The 9,974-nt window shown below is 30.3% G+C and overlaps 1 pseudogene; it reads left to right on the forward strand.

Moving 5' to 3' along the window:
• The first annotated feature begins 8,383 nt into the window (after positions 1–8,383).
• On the forward strand, positions 8,384–9,458 carry LOC124943065 (annotated as a pseudogene).
• Positions 9,459–9,974: the final 516 nt, after the last annotated feature.

A 9,974-nucleotide genomic window follows, 5' to 3' on the forward strand; every position in this document is an offset into this window, starting at 1 on the left:
ATTAATGCCTGTAATGAGGCAATTAACAAATGATGTTAATTACTATTGTGACTACAAAATACTTATTGTTTGATATAACTTACAAGGATGATGAAGATGCAAACAAGGATAACCATTGGATGAATGGATGATGGATTAGTGGTCGTTTGATTAAAGAATTGACTATGATTTTAATTTTCAACTATAAATATCCATTCACCTTGTATCCATCTCTACACATTATCTTATCACTTTTCACTCTAGAATTCTAAAAGTCTGTGAGTGTTCTTGTGAGTGTTCTTCGAGTTTCTTGCCTCGATCATTTCTATGCGAAACCCGGTGATTGTGATTCAGGTAGTGGTTTTCTGTGCTAAATTATTATATGTCCCATTGTACCTTGGGAAGCAGCCACTGACGAAACTCTCCAGCACAAACGGAAGACGGTGAAACTGTTTTAAGGGAACTATGATTCCACAAGCCTCGGAGCAAACGAGAAATTATTTCTTCATCTCTTAAATATTCTATTGTATATGTTATATTATCATTATATTGTATTCAAATATTATTTACGTGTATTGGAGGAAGTGAGCAGTTATGTATTACTCGGTGCCACTGTTTTAAGGGATGTGATGAAGAGGTTTTTTCCAAAAATGTATTGGCACTAGAGATAGTTAAACTTTGTTGATATAGGTTCTCAATTGCTTACATGAATTGGCCCAATTTTGAATTTCAGATAAAATTTTACGATGATGATTCCTAATAATTCTACAACTAACATAGAAGTTAATCGTAAAAAAATCATTGTTGTGTTAAGGTTGGAGTACCTGCACAAAATTTACTAAAAACGGTTAAAATTTCCTTATACGATGAACATAACTAACTGCCCATTCTCCTTCTAAATTGAGGCTATTAGAGATCGTACAATGATTCTAGGATGATTAGAATCAAATTTAACCCGTAACTTTTGGTCTTCTAGGAATCACTCTTGTCACTTAAGCGATCATAGTTAAGCGACTATAGTTATATGTTTTATCTTATTAATTGTATTTGGCTTCTAGGAAAGCACTATGAATCTTAAAATAATTGAATTAAATTCTTTTTAATAATTGTCCTATCCAAAATTTTCTTTCACAAAATTGATAAACAACCTAAAGGAGAATAAATTAATCGAGTTTTGCTCTAGAGTGTCGTGGATTGTATGATATGTGGAGATCGGGAATGAGTGCTAAATATGAGAAGGTTTTTAACAAGATAGGTGGAAAGAAACCCACAAATTTATGAAGACTGTGTTTATAAAAATGTTTTAATGTCTAATCGTGACAATTTTTGTAACGTTAGTTTTTCATCGTCATATTAGTGACGCATTTTAACATTGTATGTATCATTCATTATAATAATTTATAATATTTATTTTATTACTTAGTTTTTACATAAATACGCTCAAATTAGCCGAGTTCTTTATTTTTATTTTCAAATACTTAATCGATTTTTAATGATCTTTTTTAAATTTTGCGACAATTTCGCATTGTTAACTCATTATCAATGTGTTATTATAAATGAGTCTATATTGTTAGAACATATAGTATAATTATTCAATAAGATAATCATTCAATATAATATAATAATAATCATATTATGATAATCTTACAAATATATGTTATATTATGATAATCTTATCAAATATCAAATAGAAATTAAATTAAATTAAATGATAATTATTCAATAGGATAATCATTCAATATAATATAATATAATAATAATCATATTGTGATAATCTTACAAATATATGTTATATTATGATAATCTTATCAAATATTATATTATATTCAATAATAATCATTCATATATTATCTTATATTTTAACATGTATTAATATTTTTTTTATAATTTTCACAAAAAAAAATATTTTCTTTTATAAGAGCTGTGCACTTTCTTAGTTTCATATTATAGATTAAAAATAAAAATAATCTAAATAGTTTATTTCTAAATTATTTTTTAAATATTTACATAATCAACTCTTTTTTTTCTTAGCTAAGAAATATATATAAATAGTTGAAGATGGAAAAGGCCTCATTGCCCTTTTAGACCACAATTCATTCATTTTCTTCTCATAATATTTACTCTCAATGGAGCAATATTTGCGATTGAGCTTATTTGTATTGTTAGTAGTCATGGTTCACATTCCTATAGGTGAATATTATATTTTACTAAGTAAAATTAGTAATGTTGTAATTAGTCATTAATGGTTGAATGCAGACGGATTTATGTAGGGACGGTAGCTCATTCCAAAACAATTATTTTGTTACCTATTAAACATTTACTAATAGTATATTGATTTTAAGATGAACAGAGAATATTCTGCATTTCATTAAATTCTTCTCAAGTGGAATTTTATTTTGGAAATGAGAATTTACATAAGTTCAAACCCCCTAAATTGTTTTTTCACATTATGTTGAAGTCCCCTAATTTTAATTTATGGCTGCATCCTTAATTGCATACAGAGATAATAGGTTCAGAAATGGTTAAGGAAGGCGAGAGGATATGTATCAAGGAAAGTGCACATTTCAGGGGAGCTTGTTATAACAATGACAATTGTGATTTTGTTTGCAAGCATCAGAGATATATCAAAGGAGAATGCAGAGGTTATTTTCACAAATGTATTTGCACACTATATTGTTAAATTTTTGTTAGATATAAGTTCTCAATGTCATCACCTTGACACCTAATGATATTGAATAATATTATTTCAAATTAATAGAGGCAACTTTTTGGTTCATACTATACTATTCTTCTTAAGTGAAATTGTGAAAAACTTTTTCTAAATATGAATCCATGAAAGTACAGGATATGTTACTAGTATAAAAACGTTTATGACAGTGATCATAAATGTAAGTCGTTTATTATATTTCATAACGTCCGTATCTAAATAATTTATAATCACAAGTTTAATAAAATAGGATATCATTAAACCGGTAAGATTAGTGTATTACTTGATTTGTTCAAGCGATTATTCTTATTACTCGAGATTATAGTTGATGATTTGAATGAACATGGGTTGTTGTAAATGAGTTAATGACGCATCGAAGTGTCATGCACGAGACCTCTCATGGTAGTTAAAACTTTGGAGTCAGTGGTGCATGTCGTAGAAACTATTATGAATTATACATAAACGTGAGGTACTCAAATAAATCATATATTTTGACATCAGTTATGACCAATTTATAAAAATAATGTTCCAGAGTTGGTGATTGGGTATATGTGAAACATATAATGTGTTATTGTGAGTAGTCAAAATATTGGAGTCACAACTCTTGTAAGAGAAACTAAGGTGTATATACTAAGAATCTCTTGTCAAAACTCTAATTATATAGTCCATGGCCAATCTTTCTATCTGAGGTTAATGGTCTCTCTAAAATAAATTAAAGGAATAGTAAGTTTCGAGATTGGAAAAAAATAGGCATATGTATAATAGAGTTTATGATTAATAACCATACTCAAACAACTGAGTCAGATATATGATGTCATAGGATAAACATTCAAATATAAATAGTAACGAACATATTTGACACTTCAAAGTTAGTACCTATTACTTTATAGAATATTAGGAGTCACAAGTGTTTTTGCATATTATCATAACTAACTTATAATTAATTTGGTAATAATAATAATGGATTAGACGCAATAAAAAATAAAGTTGAAATGTAAAATGAAAATAAATTTTGAATTCGTTAATGAATATTATAAATATGATTAAATATCTCTAAATTATTTATGATAAATAAATGTCATAAAAATGAGAATTAGTTCGTTAGAAAAAAAATTATATACCAAATAAGTTTGTATGATATTTTATTTAATAAAATTGCATTATTAAATAATTAAGAGGAGAAAATAAATATAGGGTTTTATGGTTTGTTATTTAATCTCCTTTTCATTTTTATCAATCTTAATTTTATGATGTATTTGAATTTAATCAAGTCCTTATTTGTAAAAAAAAATATAAGAATTTATTTTGTTTATAGTTAGAGAATATATGTGTTAGATTCTTATTTAAGAAATTAAAATTTTGAACTTCAATTTTTATTCGGAATGTTATGATTTAAAAATATATTGGGTAAACAAATTAATAACCTCTATTGAGTTGGAAAGACATTATGCTTATTATTATTATTACTAACATTTATTACGTGCATTTTTACGAGTAATAATATAAAAAATTGTAAAAAATATATTATGGTAAATATGTGATAGAATTTTAAATTTTATTTTTAACCGTTTTAAGTTTATTGGCAGGTCAACCCACAATCCAACTCAAGTATCCATTTACTCTCACATTGCAAAACGATCTCTAAAACAATTGAAAGGAAAAATGTAAAGACTATCATTAAAGTAGTCCAGACGAGACTTACTATATCCATATGAATTATGTCTGTTGTATTGCTCAATAATAATAGTGAAATCTATAGCGCATAGTCAAAAGAGAATTATGACCGATTAAAAACTATTGATGAACTACCGCGTTCATCAAATTTGGTGTTGAATTTAAAATATAAAGTGTTATTAGCCTAGTTGGTTAAATGGCGTATTTTTTTTGTTATATTACAAGTTCGAACCATACCTATAACATTTTTAATTTTATTTTTAACAATTTTAAGTTTATAGGCGGGTCAACCCACAATCCGACCCAAGTATCAATTTACTCTCACTGTCTTAATTAGTTTTCATTTTGCTTCCATTAGTTTCTAACCACATTTTAGCCGTTGATATATAATACTCTATGGAGAAATTAAAATACAATATTGACAATGATAATACTCATACTTTTTTTATTTCTCGGAAATTTCATAGAAAGGGTTTTCTAGAAACCCCCACTGCCCAATCTTGGCATGAATTACTAAGGAGCCAATAAGTCCAATATTGATTCCTTCCGGACAATGATCATTCTTTTCTAAGTGACTTAAAAAATTCTTTTTTTAATTCTCGAAATTCTAGTTATCTGAATAATCGACGGACCAGGTTTGAAAAAGGATCTTATAGTGTCTTGGGCGGGGTCAGGAGGATCTGTTAACGCTTTCTTTTTTCTTCTCATCGGAGGAAGAGTTTGGTTTTTTAGGAGTGTAGTGGAAATGTTGACGTTGTACCTCACAAGTCACATTAACTTTTTGACCGAAAGTATCTCGACCCTTAACTATCAAGGGATAAAAGAAAAAATAAGAAATATTTTTTTGTCAAAAAAACCTACTATTCGAACATTTTTTTCACTATCCATATTATCAGTGCAATATTTTTGGTTTTGTCATTTTGTTTTACTAGTGTTACTTCCTTATTCTTATTCTTATTTCTTTATATTAGGAAATTCATTACATTTTAAAAATAAAATTTATTACTTATTAAACATTTACGTATCTACATCTTCAAAAATAAATATTATTTTTTGAGAAAACGGTTAAAATCATTTCATTAAAATATCAAAAGTGGGAGGGTGAGAAATCAAATCTAGACAAACCCTAACTATGATTAAAGATGATAATTAAAAGTCCCTAAAAATATTCATTAGTAGCATTCATACATTCTAAAAAAAATAGATTACAAACAGAAAAGACTACATTCAAACATAACCATCACAGCCTAGGATTTTTGCATGCCATCTCTTCCTCTAACGATGAAAGAAGATTGTATTGAAGAGGATAGTGAGTATTGTTTTTTCTCATTTTGAATTCTCTTTATACGAGCCCGTTCTGATTTGATAGAAAAATTGTTTTTGAGAATTTTTGGGCTTTTACCTTTGTTATCTTGAATTTAATTTATGTATTTTTGTCTTCCTTATCTTCAGCTTCAGACTCCACATCGGTTTTGGAATCTTCTTTATCGGCTTTAAAATTCTCTGTTTCAGTTTTGAAATTATGGGTGTCTTTTACTTGAGTTTTCTCAACAACAATTTGAGGTTCATCTTCTAATTTCATCATAATCCTTTGCACTAAAAATAATTTTCTTTTCATCTTCACCTTGATTTCCCTTTTACTTTCTTTCCTTCGCTACTTTCTTTTTTCCCATAATCCTAGCTGTTAGTGTATATAATATAATAATATATTATATTGATATATTATTATATTATATAATATAATATATTCTATTCTATAATATATTATATTATAGTTTCCTTATATTGCTGAATGTAATTCAAGTATAAATACCTTTACTATATTGAATAAAGTAGCACACAATTATTCTCTTTCTCTTAAACGTCTAACATGGTATCAGAGCTTGGGCTCTAAGGTTTGTGTATTTATTTTTGAATATTAATGTTTACATTAATTCAATTTTAATAGAGAAGTCTTTCAAGTTTGCATTCTCTACCGTTGCTGCTATCATAGGTACTTCATTAAAGAACACTTTTCCCAAATTTTCTCTTACAGACATTCAATCACTCTTACAAAAACTTCAATTAAATCATGGTACTACATCTTCTCCATTGCCATCTTCTTCAGTGTTATCTGCCACACCAGGTACTTCTATCTCATGGTTTTTTGATTCAGAATGTTGTAATCATATGACTTCTGAATCATCTTTTCTCACATCCACTAGAAAGCCTATTATTCTGTATGTTGTTCATATTGTTGATAATACTATTTTGAATGTTCAAACTATTGGTACCACTCAAACTTGTATATTGTCCTTACCTAAAACATTTTTTGTTCCAAAACTTTCGTTAAATCTTATTTCTGTTGGACAACTATGTGATCTGGGTTTTAACATAACTTTTTCGAGTAATGGTTGTGTTATTCAATATCCTCAAACAAATAAAATCATTGAAACGGGACGTAAGGTTGAATTGTTTGAACTCACTTCTCTATCTCTTCCATCACAATATTTTGTTGGAGCCGTCACTTCTCAAATTTGGCACTCTCGATTAGTTCACCCTTCTAAAGATCGTTTGAGTTCTTTAATTTCTAGTGGTTCTTTAGGCCCTATTAAGACTGAAACTTTTGATTGTGTTTCTTGTGAGCTTTCTAAAGGACACGCTTTACCTTTTTTTCTTAATGATTCTAATTCCTTAACACCTTTTGATATGATTCACTTTGATATTTGGGTCTTACACCACATAATACTATGGGTGGTTTAAAATATTATGTGATATTTATTGACGATTTTTCTCGTTATACATGGATCTATTTGATGCGTAATAGGTCTGAATTGTCCTCAATTTATATTCGGTTTGCTAATATGATCCAGACTCAATTTTCCTCCAAAATTAAAATCTTGCGCACTGATAATGTCATGGAATACAAAGAAACAAAATTCATTGAATTTCTAGCACAAGAGGGCACAATTATTCAATGATCTTGTCCTAGAATTTCTCAACAAAATGGTCGAGCAGAGCGAAAACATAGACACATTCTTAATGTTGTTCGAGCCCTTCTCATCTCGTCTTCTTGTCCCGATAACTTTTGGGGAGAAGCAGCTTTCATAGTTGTTTATACTATCAATTGCATTCCTTCTCCTATCATAGGTAACATCTCACCTTTTGAACGTCTTTTTAATCGAGCTCCGAATTATCAAACTCTCAAAGTTTTTGGATGTGTTTGTTTTGTTTTATTACAACCTCATGAATACAATAAATTAGAACCTCGAATTCAATTATGTTGTTCCTTAGGTTATGGAATCGAACACAAAGGATATAGGTGTTGGGATCCATTGTCTCAACGTCTTCGTATCTCTCGTCATGTATCATTTTGGGAACATAAGATGTTTTCAACTATATCTAAATTTAGAGTCAATGAACCTCCTACTCAATTTTTTCGTGATCCTACCATACCTCTGTTTCCTGACATTTCTTGTGTAGGACCATTTAACAACTCATGCAACTCAACTCCATCTGCATTTTCTACATCGACATTTTCTCCATCTCAAAATCCGGCACATATCTCATCTGATCATATCATTCAAGAATCTTCTTGTTTTCCACCACCACCATCACCATCACCATCACCACCACCACCTCCTCGTCGTACCAATCGTGTAAGTCAACCTTCTGTTTTTCTTCACAACTTTCATGTGTACTCAACTATTGTCTCTCTCTATGAACCTCGTACTTTTCGCGAGGCCAACTCTAACCCTTTACGACAGCAAGCAATGACAGAAGAATTGAAAGCACTTACCAAGACAAAAACTTGGGACTTGGTTGATTTACCTTCACATAAGTCAGTCGTTGGTTGTAAATGGGTTTTAAAATTAAGACACGAGCAGATAGTTCAGTTGAACGATATAAAGCTCGCCTTGTTCTAAGGGATATACTCAAGAATATGGTATTGATTATGAGGAAACGTTTGCTCCTGTCGCTCGATTGACCTCGGTTCGTAGCCTCATTGCAGTGGCTGCTAGTAAAAGATGGCAACTATTTTAAATGGATGTAAAAAATGCATTTCTTCATGGTGAACTAACAGAAGAAGTGTATATGCAACCTCTACTTGGGTATGATCATCCTCCAAATAAAGTTTGTAGACTCCGCAAAGCTCTTTATGGTCTCAAACAAGCTCCTAGGGAGTGGTTCACCAAATTTAGCTACACCATTGGTAATCTTGGTTTCAAATCCAGCTCTTATGATCATGCATTGTTTTTACGCAAAACAGATCAAGGTTGTACCTTAATTTTACTTTATGTGGATGTCATGATAATTACTGGTGATGACACAAATGGAATCCGTGATCTCAAAAATTTTCTACATCACAATTTGAAATGAAAGATCTTGGACAATTAAGTTATTTCTTGGGACTTGAAATAGCTTCCGACAAATCTGGTTACTATTTATCACAAGCTAAGTACGCAACTGATCTCATATCTCGGGCTGGTATTACTGACACAAAAAATTTGTTAGCACACCCTTTGACTCCATAGAACATTTGGCTGCTATTGATGATACTCCACTAAGTGATGAAACACTTTATCGACAACTAGTTGGTAGTCTTATATATCTTACTATCACTCAGTCAGATATTGCATATGCTGTCCATATTGTGAGTCAATTTATGTCATCTCCTCGTACAACTCATTTCTCTGTCGTTCTTCGTATATTACGATACATTAGAGAAACTTTATTTCATGGACTCCATTTTGCTCATTCTTCTCCTCTAGAGTTAAGAGCATACTCTGATGTTGATTGGGCAGGTGATCCAACTAATCGTCGATCCACCACTAGTTATTGTTTCTTTCTTGGCACATCTCTCATTTCATAGAGAAGTAAGAAACAAACTGTTGTTTCTCGTTCTAGTACAGAATCTGAATATCGTGCTCTTGCAGATACTACCTCTGAGCTTCTCTGGCTACAATGGTTACTTCAAGATATGGGTGTTCATTCATCCGCTGCTATTCCACTTTTTTGTGATAATAATAGTGCAATGCAGATTGCTCATAATGATGTATTTCACGAACGTACCAAACATATAGAAATAGATTGTCATCTGACACGCCCATGTCCTTAATGATACCATACAATTGGTTCTCATTTCTTCGCGAGCTCAGATTGCTGACATTTTTACCAAATCTCATCCTCCTCAACGTTTTCAAGATTTAGTCTCCAATCTCAAGATGTTCAATGTTTTTCCACCTTGAGCTTGAGGGAGGGTGTTAGTGTATATAATATAATAATATATTATATTGATATATTATTATATTATATTATAGTTTCCTTATATTGCTAATGTAATTCAAATATAAATAGCTTTACTATATTGAATAAAGTAGCACACAAAATAGGGTAAACCAAAAACCCTAACCTTCCAACCAAGCTTTATAGATAAATGACCAACCTAGCAATTAGAGTCGATTGTGCAAATTGTGTTGATCGTGACGATCATGTCCACGTTTGACAAACAACACTAAGCAATTAAAAATGTGATCACAATAAGTGAACCGCGACCTTAATACCGTGTAAATCGTGTCGGTCGTTCTATTTGTTCCGATCGTGTCATTCGTGCCGATCGTGTTGTTCTTGCTGA

The sequence above is a fragment of the Impatiens glandulifera genome, chromosome 6 (assembly GCF_907164915.1).
Source record: "Impatiens glandulifera chromosome 6, dImpGla2.1, whole genome shotgun sequence".
Lineage (NCBI taxonomy): Eukaryota > Viridiplantae > Streptophyta > Magnoliopsida > Ericales > Balsaminaceae > Impatiens > Impatiens glandulifera.